Source organism: Ovis canadensis, chromosome 22 (assembly GCF_042477335.2).
Source record: "Ovis canadensis isolate MfBH-ARS-UI-01 breed Bighorn chromosome 22, ARS-UI_OviCan_v2, whole genome shotgun sequence".
NCBI classification, from domain to species: Eukaryota; Metazoa; Chordata; class Mammalia; order Artiodactyla; family Bovidae; genus Ovis; species Ovis canadensis.
The window spans coordinates 25,074,538-25,087,077 of record NC_091266.1 but is presented as its reverse complement, the minus strand read 5'-3'; the positions used below and the strand labels follow the sequence as shown (position 1 = coordinate 25,087,077).

At 43.2% G+C, this 12,540-nt stretch overlaps 1 long non-coding RNA gene across 4 annotated transcripts in view; it reads right to left on the bottom strand.

Annotated features, from left to right (window-relative positions):
• The window catches only part of LOC138427849 (uncharacterized), a 70,430-nt gene extending 63,684 nt beyond the window's left edge, over positions 1-6,746 (bottom strand). For all 4 annotated transcript variants that reach the window (XR_011252196.1, XR_011252194.1, XR_011252197.1 and 1 more), the window contains exons 1-2: positions 5,222-6,746; positions 176-380 (exon numbers count right to left, since the gene is read on the bottom strand). This is a non-coding gene — a long non-coding RNA (uncharacterized lncRNA). The remainder of the gene's footprint in view (positions 1-175; positions 381-5,221) is intronic.
• Positions 6,747-12,540: the final 5,794 nt, after the last annotated feature.

The following is a 12,540-nucleotide window of genomic DNA, read 5'->3' as shown; positions in this document are numbered from 1 at the left end:
CATTTTAAAATGAAAAAAAAATTAAAGTAAAAGTGATTTGATATTTCACATTATTAAGAAAAAATTTAAATAGGAGGCATTCTTCTAAGGGAAGCTGAATTTTGAGAGAGCAGGAGAATTTAAATGCTGGAGATTTTAAAAGCTGTTTTGGTGAAGCATTTTTTATTCTTCTTACCACTGGTGATTTTCTCAGGGACTCGTCCACCTTTAATAATGCTTCATTATGTACGTGCCTGCTATTACTGTAACAAGAAGTGTTACAATTGACTCCAAAGAAAAGACTTAATATTCAGGATCACCAAGAGCTTCTTCTTTTCTGCTTTTCTTCCTGGACCAAAATGTTGGCTCACTTCATCTCAGCTACATATGCTTCTCAAAATCTGGATTTTTATAAAACAAAACAAAAACACATTTTTTTTAAAAAGATGCAACCAATATCTCCATCAAGTTTGCATATTCAAATTGACACTAAAAAAATAACATAAAAATCTGTCCCTCTGTTAATGGATACAAACTCCATCTTTCTAAGCTATATGATTCAGATTTTTATAAGATTAGGAGAGGGCTTCTCTCATGGCTCAGTGGTAAAGAATCTGCCTGCCAGTGAAGGAGACATGGGTTTGATCCCTGGTCCTGGAAGATTTTACACGCTGCAGGGCAACTAAAGCCATGGGCAACAACCCTTGAGTTTATGCTCTAGAGCCAGTGAGTTGCAACTACTGACCCCTGCACTCACAGAGTCTGTGCTCCACAGTGAGAAGCCTACGAATCGCAACTAGAAAGTCTCCCCCACCCACCATAACTAGAGAAAGCCCATGAAGCGAAGAAAGCCCAGCACAGCCAAAAATAAGTGGATAAATAAATAAAATTTTAAACAGATCAGGAGACTCTTTTCACCCTTCATGGTCGATGGGGAATCTGAAATGGCAAGTACTTCCAACATCAGGCATTTCAGGCCACCTGAACCAGTGACAACTATAAACACAGGGCAAGGGACACACGCCCCAAAGAAGGATTTCATGGTCTGCCGTGAAATACAGCAGAGCAGAGTACTCCTCTCCCAGTGTGAAATTTCTCAGGAAGTCTTTCACCCATCAGTTTTCCCAGAAAACATTCTCATGAGTTGCCCTTTCACACCCTATCTTCCGAGTTGTCCAGCGCTGGGCTTTCAGGATAGAATGGGAGTATGACGAGGCAGCAGTTATTTTAAATCTGAATATGACAAAGCATCTTTTCAGTGGGAAAACCACGTTGTTTCTAAAATAATCCTCATTTCAATGCAAAGCTTCTTAGACCACAAAGATTACGAGTCCCAGCATTCACCTGAAAATTGGAAGGCTTTAGGTAACCTTACTAGTTTTTATACCCATCCCTGGATTGCATAGAAGGGTTAAAATTCAAGAATAAAATAAAAACAGAAAAGCCCGAATTCCTCTGACTAACACTGCTACCAGCTGTGTAAAATTGGACGAGTTATTAAATCTCTCTTAGCCTCCATTTCTTCGCATGTGAAATGAAAGTGATAGTCCTACCTTAACGGCTGCTGTGAGGGCTGAAGAAGATGATGTGGATAAAGCACTTAATGCAATGCCCAGCACATAGTAAGCACTCAATAAACATTAGATATTGCTAAAGTATTCCTCTTTAGCTGACAGAACTCTGCGAAGAATCACTGAAGGACAAATCCAGAAATTCTTGGAATTATTGCCAGATGCAGAGACGAACTGGGCCTCTGTGGGTTTTGGCCATTCTGAACAGCAGCACTTGGTCCAAGTGGGTAAGCCAGGCACACAGCCTGCAGATCTGGGCTCTAAGATCCACCCACAGGAATTTTAAACTACATTTGGCAAACGGATGCCTATTTTGCGTCTCCATCTACCATGCCGCCCAGAGTGACTAAATCCTTTACAATAAACTGTTCCAGATTGCAACCTTTCTTCCCCCCACTAGACATGCATAAAAATGAATCCATATGTGTATGTGAAGTAGCAGTTCCAAAAATAATGGTGGCTTTAAATACTGTGGGATTATAGGAGAGAGGAAATGGTCCTGAAGTAAGATGGTTAGGAAAGACTTCATTAAGAAAATGAGATTTGATCTGGGTTTTGACGGGTGAGTAGGAGTTAGATGTGTGGAGTAGAAAGAGAGATGACCTTGAGTAGAGTAGAGCATGACAAAGTTACAGAGGTAGCAATGAGCAGGTGGGAACAGTGGGCAATGACCAGAGCTGAGGGGCTGTGTAAAGAAATGTAGGGATGGAGCGGGAGGCCAGCTTGTGCTGATATAAGGAACTGAGGATCACGGAATAAGAAAGGGACCTGATAGGGTCATATTCATCTCTGTGCCATAGAAGAGTGCCTGACAGAGAGTAGTGCCCAATAAATACCCGAGTGAATTAGTGGATGCATATAGGAAATAAAATGGCATTTTGATTTACTTGGCTGAATACATTAGAGGAAAAAGTTGAGTCTTGCAGATTAAGGAGGAAGTTACTACAGATCAGAACCTGAGGTGATAGAGAACTGAACTAAAACAGTGGCCACGAAGAAGAGTTAGGAATCAACAGGAGAAATGTGATGAAAGAAGAATTTCAAGGACCCGGAGATTGGCTGAATAGAGGAAGGAAGGTGAATTGAGGTTTGGAGTGCTTGAGGTTTGGAGCCGTAGTCGTTGGCTAAAATGGCCAGATATCCAATGTCATAAGAAACTAGGGTAAGGGTGAGCAGGGGAAGGTGCAAGAAGTCCAGTTTTGAGTATTTAAGGTGATGCGAGGATGGCCAAGTGCCCTCGTCTTGTCCTCATCTGGAGATGCAAGTCTAGAAACGAGTTAACATCACTGGAACACACTTCCGTCCTACCTTGAATCCTGAAAGGCTGCCTTCCGTGGGTTTTGCCCTACATCAGTCAAGGGGTTAACTCCAGTTCACAGGAACTAACACCTCCCACTCACCTCCCTGTCTGGGTTAGAGCCCTGCTCCGTACCTCTATCTGTCACAGGTGATCACTCCCCTCCCAGTCCTTCTTGCTTCTTATCAGTGTCCCCTCCCAGGACTTAATGCTTCACACTTTTGTTTCCACTACACAAATAAAGGCGTGGTACACAGAGGTTCACTCTATGAGGACAATTTCTTGAATGAATGAACAAGCTCTCTGTCCATCCACTCCGAGATAAATTAGAGTCAGTCTCTGCCTCACTCTCATGTTCTATGAACTCACAGAAGGTACCACAGGCTTCCAGTGGTTCATCCAACTGGCTTTTCTAAAAGCCATCTTCATTGAGGATGAAGGCAAATGACCTGTGTCCCTTAAGCAGGCACTTCAGCTGAGATTCTTTGAATAATGCCCAGCCAAGACTGTGCTGAAAAAATCAGGAGCACCCAGCATAAGTAGTTTTAACTCCCAAGGATGCCTTCCCCTTCTAATTAACTATGTTTCCATCTATTTCATCATTTACGATTGAAGAGCTCTGGCATTGGTGTCAGACAGACAGGTTGGATTCCCTTTCTCACCACTCGTTAGCTATGTGATTTTGGAGCAATATGTCTTGCCCCTCTGAGCCTCAATTCTTTCATCTGTAAAATGGGAATCTGAATAACTATATAACAGTGCTATTGTGAGGTTGAAGTGCCTTGAGATACCTTAAAATGGTATCAAGTGTGCTGTTGCTGCTGCTAAGTCGCTTCAGTCGTGTCCGACTCTATGCGACCCCATAGACGGCAGCCCATGAGGCTTCCCCGTCCCTGGGATTCTCCAGGCAAGAGCACTGGAGTGGGCTGCCATTTCCTTCTCCAGGTATCAAGTGTAAAGGCTGTAATATTGGTGGTGTCTTGTCTTTCACAATAAGAAATAATTATTTCATTGTGATAGGATATTAAAACAGAAATTTTCCCAAGACACATTTAAAAGGGAGGTACTAGATAAAATGTACATGATGAGTTCAAAAAAGTGTAGTGGTTCTTATTCACTACCTGACCCACTAAGTTCATTTCTATTATAAGAATACTAGAGATGTGCTTCACAGGATGCAAAGAAAATGTGCAGATGATGGCTGGACTGTGCTGACTCTTGGTAGAGTGTAGAAAATGATAGAAGGAGTAGATTACAGACCCAGATTTCACACAGAGCCTAGGCAGCCAGCAAGAGAAACGTGTGAGGTATGATTCATGACACAATGCTTCCTGCCACAACGCTGAGAACCCATTTTCAACAGATTCTGTGGGCATAGCATCCACAATGTTCCCTTCTAACCCCAAAACTGGACTCTCAGATGCTGCCTGAGACCGTAAGAGGCCCTTGGACAATTCTTCCACTTAGCACCGGTCTCTTAAATACTCGGTGTTACATGTCATATAAAGCACATTCTCACGGAAGCTGTGAAATAGAAACTTTCAAAAGATAAGCTCATGTTGAACTGCACAACTTGTCTCATTTCATAATTCTAAACTTTCATAACCTGCCTTTCCTGGGTGTAACTGGCATGATGAAAGCCCCATGTGATTTGCTCAACACAGTGCTAGGAAGGACTCAACAAGATTCTTAGGCGAATTGAATCCATCTTTGAAGAACACGCAGAGCTTGATTTGGGATCAGTTTAAGAATTCAGAGGTTTCCTTTCACGTCCTCAAATTTTCCCTTGGCTCTCCATCTCCTCCACCTTCCCCACTCCAGGCTGCCCTGCACCCACCTGCCTCAGAGGACCCCAGCTTATTTTCTACAGCTGGGGACCCTTGGCTATCTCTTATCTCCCATCTCTCTTGTATCTTCAATCAGATTATCTCCCCTATGACCTGGAAAAAGAGCTCAGATCCCCTCTATTCTAAAAATAAAATTAAAGGAAAGCAAAACTACCAAGAAAACTTCTTCAGCCCTCCTCTCCTCTCAAGTGCATCCAATTTCTCAACTCATATCACCTACCAGTGGTTCATAAATGATGCTCTGTGGACTGGCTGCAGTTGAACTATCTGTACCAGTTTCCCAGGTACAACCACTACAAATATGAATCACAGGGTCTGATGTGGGGCCTAGGAATTTTATTTTTCAGGTTCCCTCCAAGTGATGAGGATGTTCAGCCAAATTTTTAAACCACTGGTTTATCCTCACTGTATTTATTTCATCACCACCCACTCCAAACACCCACCAAGCCGACTTGATCACAACTGGTCTCTCGAGTCACTGCTAACTTCTAACCGCCCTGTGCAGTTACACAGTGCTGGGAACTCACCGTTTTCAGGGCTCATTCCTGGCTTTTCTGTGGCAGTCAAGGTGGAAACAAGGCTCCATTTTCCTGAAATTTTCTTCTCCTTTTTCTGTTGTGAACCTTCTCGTGGCACTCTTATCACGGGGGCCAGTACCCCATGTCTTTCACTGCAGCCACTTCCTCCTTCCACCCAACATGTGAGCATAAGCAAGACTGAGAGGATGGCTTCCTGCTGCTCCATATGGGAGACCTCACAGTCCAATCACTTTAACGATCCTTGACACTAACTTCCACATACATTCTCCCGCTCAAGTGATTGCACTCTTGAGCTGGATAGTCACCTTCATCTGTATTTTCCTCCTTCATCTGAGCCGGTCTCAAAGTCACCATTTTCCTCCCAATCATCCTTCCAGAAATCCATGCTTCGGTCAACATCATCGTTCCTCCAATAATCTATCTTCACAATGTTACCATATCTCTCACTTTTCTGTGCCTTGTTCCCACACACTCATGCTTTCTGACTCTTCCTTTGTGATATTCACCATTTTTACTTCTTGCGTATCTGTCCGCCAGCCCCAATCCTTTACCTGAGCCATCTCCTCTGCCCGACATCCCCACCCACCTCTCGTCTCCATGTCTCTCACTTCTAGATGTCCTTTAGATTCCAAACCCAATGCCACCCCTTTCCTGAAGTTTTATGTCATGTCCACTCTAGTAAGGCCATGTCTCCTTCCTCTGATCACCATTAACATTTAACTTCCATTCTGTTCAGGTAGCACTCACTACTTGCTACCCAGTGATACTATTTCTTGCTCATATTTTGTTCCTACCCCTGGATAATGAGAGTTTGGGGGTGGCAAAGACTCTGCCTTATTATCTCTTAAAACCCCATCTTATAGTACTATTCCTATGTTTTATAAATTTTAATGACCACAATAATAGAAACAAAAGACTTTTGCTGCCTCAAGCAAGAATAAGCCTAGTCATTTGCATGAAAGGTGAAAGGCTAAAGGACTGAATTCCATTCAGCAACTAGAGAAGCTCGTGCATCCACCGCCCTGTTGGCACAATATATGTGAGTACTCCTCCCTTTATCCCAGGCTAGTGTGTCCAGCCATTATGTCCCAACTCAGCAGAATGGCACCTGGCATCGAGACAAACACCCATCCTGGCTGTGCTGGGAAGCGATGAGTCCTAACATCTCTTATGGCCTTCTCACCTGGCTTAGTCTGCTGTCCTGGAAGGACCCACCCAGCTGGGCAAACCCTTCTTCTCATTTCCATTCTCTGCTGTTCTTCACCAGTGCAGAGCTGAAGGACTAGGTCCCAGTCATTAATTCAAAACAAGTAAACACAGCCCAGAGGAAGGCATGATTGTGTTCCAGGTGCCTCTACAGAGGATCAGAAAGAGTGAATAATAGCTGCTGAATTTTAAGCATTGTCCCAACAGATGGAAACCATGGTCAACAGGTCCAACTGCCTCCAGCACTATAACGTCACTTCCTTATGAACAGGATCTGGTGATGCAAAGCAGGAGTTGGTTTAGCAACAGGATATGTCTGTGCTCCCTCCCACCTCCTCATGACATATCCCTGTGTGTGTGTGTGTGTGTGTGTGCATGCTCACATGTTAGTTGCTCAGTCGTGTCTAACCCTTTGCACCTTTGCAACCCCATGAACTGTAGCCAGTCCTCCTCCGTAACCAGCCAGCCTGTAACAGAGGAGGCTGTCCATGGGATCCTCCAGGCAAGAACACTGGAGTGAGTTGCCATTTCCTTCTTCAGAGGATCTTCCCCTCCCAGGCATCAAACCCAGTTCTCCTGCATTGCAGGAGGAATCTTTACCATCTGAGCCACCAGGGAAGCTCCTTGACAAACCCTTACCCAGGGGCAAAAGAACCAAGCGAAGTTAGTGGTTTGTACTATGGCAACCATGTAAAACAGGTATGTCACAGCCAACCCAATTTCTAATCCTCTTGTAAATTGCAAAAGAGTAACTTTAGGTAAAAGCTTTCTGGTCATCACTATCTAGTCTTTTTCTGTATTTTTTTTTAAATTTTCCTACAATGTTCATGCCTTACCTATGCAATTACAACAAATAATAAAATGCAACTTTTTAATTGGAAAAGAAGCATACATATATAGAGAAATATCTCCAGCCATTAACATCAGTTATCCTTGTTGAGTCAGATGCTCCATTTTGGTTTGGGAAGTCTGCCGACCCTGTAAGGCCAGGCCAACCCATTGCCCTGGGCCCTCGAACTTTCTCTAACCATGAATGCTAGGGAATGAGGTGTTCGGAAACCAGGAGCACAAAATGTCCCAAGCGATTCCCCAGAAAAAGTACTTTCAAACTCAAGTGACTTAAGGCAACTGTGATCCCCTCCAAGACATGTCAAACAGATTGGCTCTGCATGCTGGGCTCATCCTCTCAACCTTAAAATGTCATCTGTGGATGCTTTCTGGAAGGAGACACTCTTCCTAGGGCATGTGTGTGGATGCCTGCCTGTTTTGATACCCTAATTTAGACAGTGATTAGCGGAGAGGAGAGAAATTAGTCAGATACATTTCTAGAGGAGTCCTAAGATATTTAAAAGAATGAAGTGAACCTCTAGGTTACTAATTTGGAAAGATCTTCAAGGCATATTAAGCAGAAATCAATGTGAACATTATGATCCCATTTTTGTTAAAAGAATAAAACTATATTTCTGATATACAAACACAGGGAAAAAGTCAAACATAAAAGAGATTATCTCTTTCTTGGAAAAGGACAACTGCGGCATGGTAAGTGGGAGTGTTCATTTTGCACTGCATGACTTTTTATAAGAAGGATAGAGTAATGGATATGCATAATTCGAAAAATTAAGATATTATTTAAAAGAATATAAGTATCTAGTCAAGGATAATAAATGATCTAGGTAACTTTCTATCTAGGCCTGAAAATGACTAAAATAACTTTTAGGTGGGGAGAAAAAAAATGACTTCAAGTAATTTACCTTATTTATCCAATCCACTAGCAAGTCCATTGGACTTGTCCACAAAATACATGTTGGATTCAAGTGCTGCTCATCACCTCCCCTGCTCCCCTCGTCTAAGCTTCATCATCAGTCACATGCATGATGGCAATGGCTTCCTGACTGTTCTCCTGTCCTTGGACTTGTACAGTCTGTTTTCCATACTCTTCATCCTCTAAGAGACTAAAGGTTTTTCATGTTACTCAGGGGAAAAGCCTAAAGTCTAACTGTGAGGGCAAAGGCCTTTGAGCCTCTGGCTCTCTCTCCAACCCCATCTCCTACCATACTGGCCTCTTTGCTTTTTACTAACCACTCTAGGTACTCTCCTGCCTTTGGGCCTTTGCACTTACTATTTCCTTCACCTAAAATGCTCTCTCCTCAGATTTCCCCACCATCTATCCCTTCACTTCCTTCACGTCTCTGCTCAAATTCCATCCTCAAGGCGCTCCCAGACTGTCCTGAATACTCCCAGTTCATTTTCCTGTTTTATTTTTTGCTATCATCAAACAAACTGCATATTTTATGTCTTATTTGTTTATTGCCTGTCTCTCCTTTTAGACAAGAAAATCTCCTTTCAGATGGAGTTTTCTTGATAGAGGTGGTGCTTTATTTGCTTGATTGTTTGGCTTTCCCCCCAGCTTCATTGAGATGTAATTGACATACAGCATTGTATACATTTAAGGTGTTGGTTTGATACTCATATGCAGCAAGCGATTACCAGCATAGCAATAGTGAACACCTCCACTCTGTCATATAATTACCAATTCTTCTTTGTGGTGGGAACATTTAAAATCTACTCTTTTTATTGACTTGCTTCTTTTTAGTCAGTTTAGTTCACTGCTGTATGTATCCCAGCATCTTGGTCCATCTGTGGCCCTTACGAGGTGTTCACTGATGTTTTGAGGAATGAATAAAGTTTGAACAAGCCTCTTGATTTACATCCTTAACTGGAGATTCAAGCTAGTTTCTTCTCGTGTAGATATAGTGGACATTTTCCCTCTCTCTGTGAATAATGTTAAAAGATGAATGCCTCAAAAAGCCTGAGCTTTCTGCACACTTGTCAGGAAGGTGTCATACAGATGACCACAGCATCTCTTGTGCCGGAGGCCCTTCCCTCTGTAGGCTCTGTCTGTAGGGCCTCAGAGCCTGGCTCACAAATCCACGGTGTCAGGAGCTGCCACCCACACCCACCACCCTAGCAGAGGAAAGAGGCCATGCCCAGGTACAGAGCTGGCCGAACTGTTTCACTCACTACAGAAAGAAAGCCCAGCTCCAGTCAACAGAAGCAGGCTGGCCTGTGGAGCAGCAAGAAGAAAACAGAAACGGTTTAAAAAATATTAGAAAAAGGGAAGGATAATAAAAGCCACTGTACACACAACATTTAGAAAAGACTCCTGCTAGAAAGAACATCTTGAGGGTGAGTGTATCCAAAGTCTCAGAAAGTATCAAATATCCTAAAACCACTCCTTGTCCTCTGCTTGTCACCAACATGAGCAGTGGTGTGTTGTCTAAGCCCAGGCGTGTTGTTTCTCAGACACTCCCGCTCAGGACTCACATGGGGTCTACATACCTGAGGCAGCGTGATGACGTGGACACACGGGGGCCCTGAGTTCAGACATACACTTGCTCCAACCCTGTCTCTATCCCTTTTTTAAGGCAATCTTTGTTCATTCATTTTCGTTTCGGTTGCTCTGCATCTTCGTGAGTGAATTCCGGTTTTCTCTAGTTGTGGCAAGAGGGGGATACTCTCTAGTAGCTGTGCAAAGTCTTTTCATTGTGGTGGCTTCTCTTGTCATGCACAGGCCCTGGGCATACAGGCTTCAGTAGTTGCTCACAGACTTTGTTGTCCCAGTGCATGTGGAATCTTCCCAGACCAGGGATCAAACCCATGTCCCCTGCAGTGGCAGGTAGATTCTTAACCCACTGGACTACCAGGGAAGTCCTTGCCTCTACATTTGCTAATGACTTCACTTTGGACAAGTTGCTTCAACTTTGGGAAACTTCCTTCCCTTGAATATCAAAAGGAATGGGAATAATGTATCTATCTTGCAGGCAGGAAATTTTGTAGATTACAACTTACATATTTTTTATTTGTGCACATATTTGTATACATACACTTATAACATTTATATATACATAATTATTTAGGTATATATTTAATTATTTATTTATGTACAACTGGCAAACAGTGACCCTTCAATAATTAGTAGCAGTGGTCTATCATAATTGTCAGTAGTACCACTAGTGATATGTTAATGATAAATCTTAGCCCTTGCACATACAATTTAAATTTAACCTGGAGTATCCAGGGTTTTGTTTGCTATGTTTTGTTTCCGTTTGTTTTGTTATTTTATTCCTCAGGAGCTATCAGACTGCCTTTGTCCTCACTACATTTAAGGTCTAGTTCTTCCTCAAAGAATCCAAGTGTCTATGGCCAGTGAGCAGGACAATGAAATTAGAAAGTCACTTCCCTGCTGGCTCAGATGGTAAAGAAGCTGCCTGCAATGCTGGAGACCCGGGTTCAATCCCTGGATTGGGAAGATCCCACACAGAAAGAAATGGCAACCCACTCCAGTATTCTTGCCTGGAGAATCCCATGGACAGAGGAGCCTGGAGGGCTACAGTCCATGGGGTGGCAAAGAGTCAGACACGACTCAGCAACTAACATTTTCTCTTTGGCTTCCATGGTCTTTTTTTACTGAGGCTGAATTAAAGGTGAAATCCCGGGGAAGATCTGCGGCCATGTGTCGTCTTGTAAAACTCAAAGGAGGACCTGAAGAGAAATAAGTGAGATGGATAAAAACACTGTTCGATATCACTTATAAAGTGTTAGTCCTTCAATTGGGTTCGACTCTTTTGGACTCCATGGACTGTAACCCACCAGGATCCTCTGTCCACAGAATTATCCAAGCAAGAATACTAGAGTGGGTTGTCATTTCCTTCTCCAGGGTATCTTCCCAAGCAGGGTTTGAATCCAGGTCTCCTGCACGGCAAGCAAATTCTTTACTAAGCCTATCAGACAGGGAATCCTATCGCTTCTATGTGGAATCTAAAAAATACAACAAACTGGTAAAGATGACATAAAAGAAAGAGACTCACAGATATAGAGAACAAACTAGTGGTTATGTGGGGGAACAGGAAGGAGCAAGGTAGCGGTTGGGGAGTGAAAGGTACAAACTACTGGGTGTAAGACAGGTTACAAGGACATGTTGTCATTGTTACAACATGGGGAATACAGCTGATATTCTACATTAACTGTAAATGGAAAGTCATCTTTTAAAATCGTATAAAAATTTTTTCAATTTTAAATAAGAATAAGTATTAAAACTGATTTTTAAAAATTATGTAACCTGTAATAAATGTTAGTCATTCTAGTAGAATAAATAACTCATTATCCTCATGAAAAAAAAAGGGGGGGCAGGACCTGAATCTGATCAAGTCGTTCTTCTTAAAATGCTCAGGCGATCTTCCAGTTGCTCTTTGGACAAAGACTAGGGTCCTTCTCCAGGACCTCCAGGCCTTTCCGATCTGGCCCTTCCTCGTCTCTCCACCCTTCCTGGCTAACCTCTCTCTAGCCACCCTGACCTTCTGCCTCTCTCTTGTCTCCTCTGCCAAGAACAGGCCTTGCTCCCATCTCTTCATGGCCTGACCCCTTCGGGTTCCAACGGAAATGTCATTTTTTAAAAGGAAGATTTCCTGAACCTCCAGACTAGATTAGGCTCCCTCAGGGGCTTATGGAGACCTCTGGTTTCCTTCATAGATGTCATATAGCTATGAACTCATTATTTGTGTGATTCCACTGAATGTCTACCACGCCTAGACACTAAGGTTCTTGAGGGCAGTAACCCTGTCGTCCTTTCTCATGGCTGAAGCAGTCCCCAGAGCTTATCAGGGCTGGTCATAGAAACATGCTTCATAAATATTTGTTGAATGGATGAGTGGAGTCATGCCTGGGTGGATGGATGCTGTTTTAGTCTAGTGGCCCCCAGTTGGGATCTCTGTAAACTCCCTCTGGGGAATGTGGGTCATTCTGAGAGACAGATGGGCTGTAAACAGCAATCCTCTGAAAAGTGGAAGCCAAATAATGTGTACTGATGGAAGGAAGACCTAATCACTACATTCACCGGGCTTGTCAGCCACGAAGCAACTCCATCAACAGAGGACAGACATGCACTGCCAGTGGTGAGTGTGGGAATAGGACCTCTATCACACTTCCTGGGTGGCTCAGCAGTAAAGAATCCCCCTGCCGATGCAGGAGATGTGAGTTCAGTCTCTGGATTGGGAAGATCCTCTGGAGAAGGAAATGGCAACTCACTCCAGTATTCTTGCCTG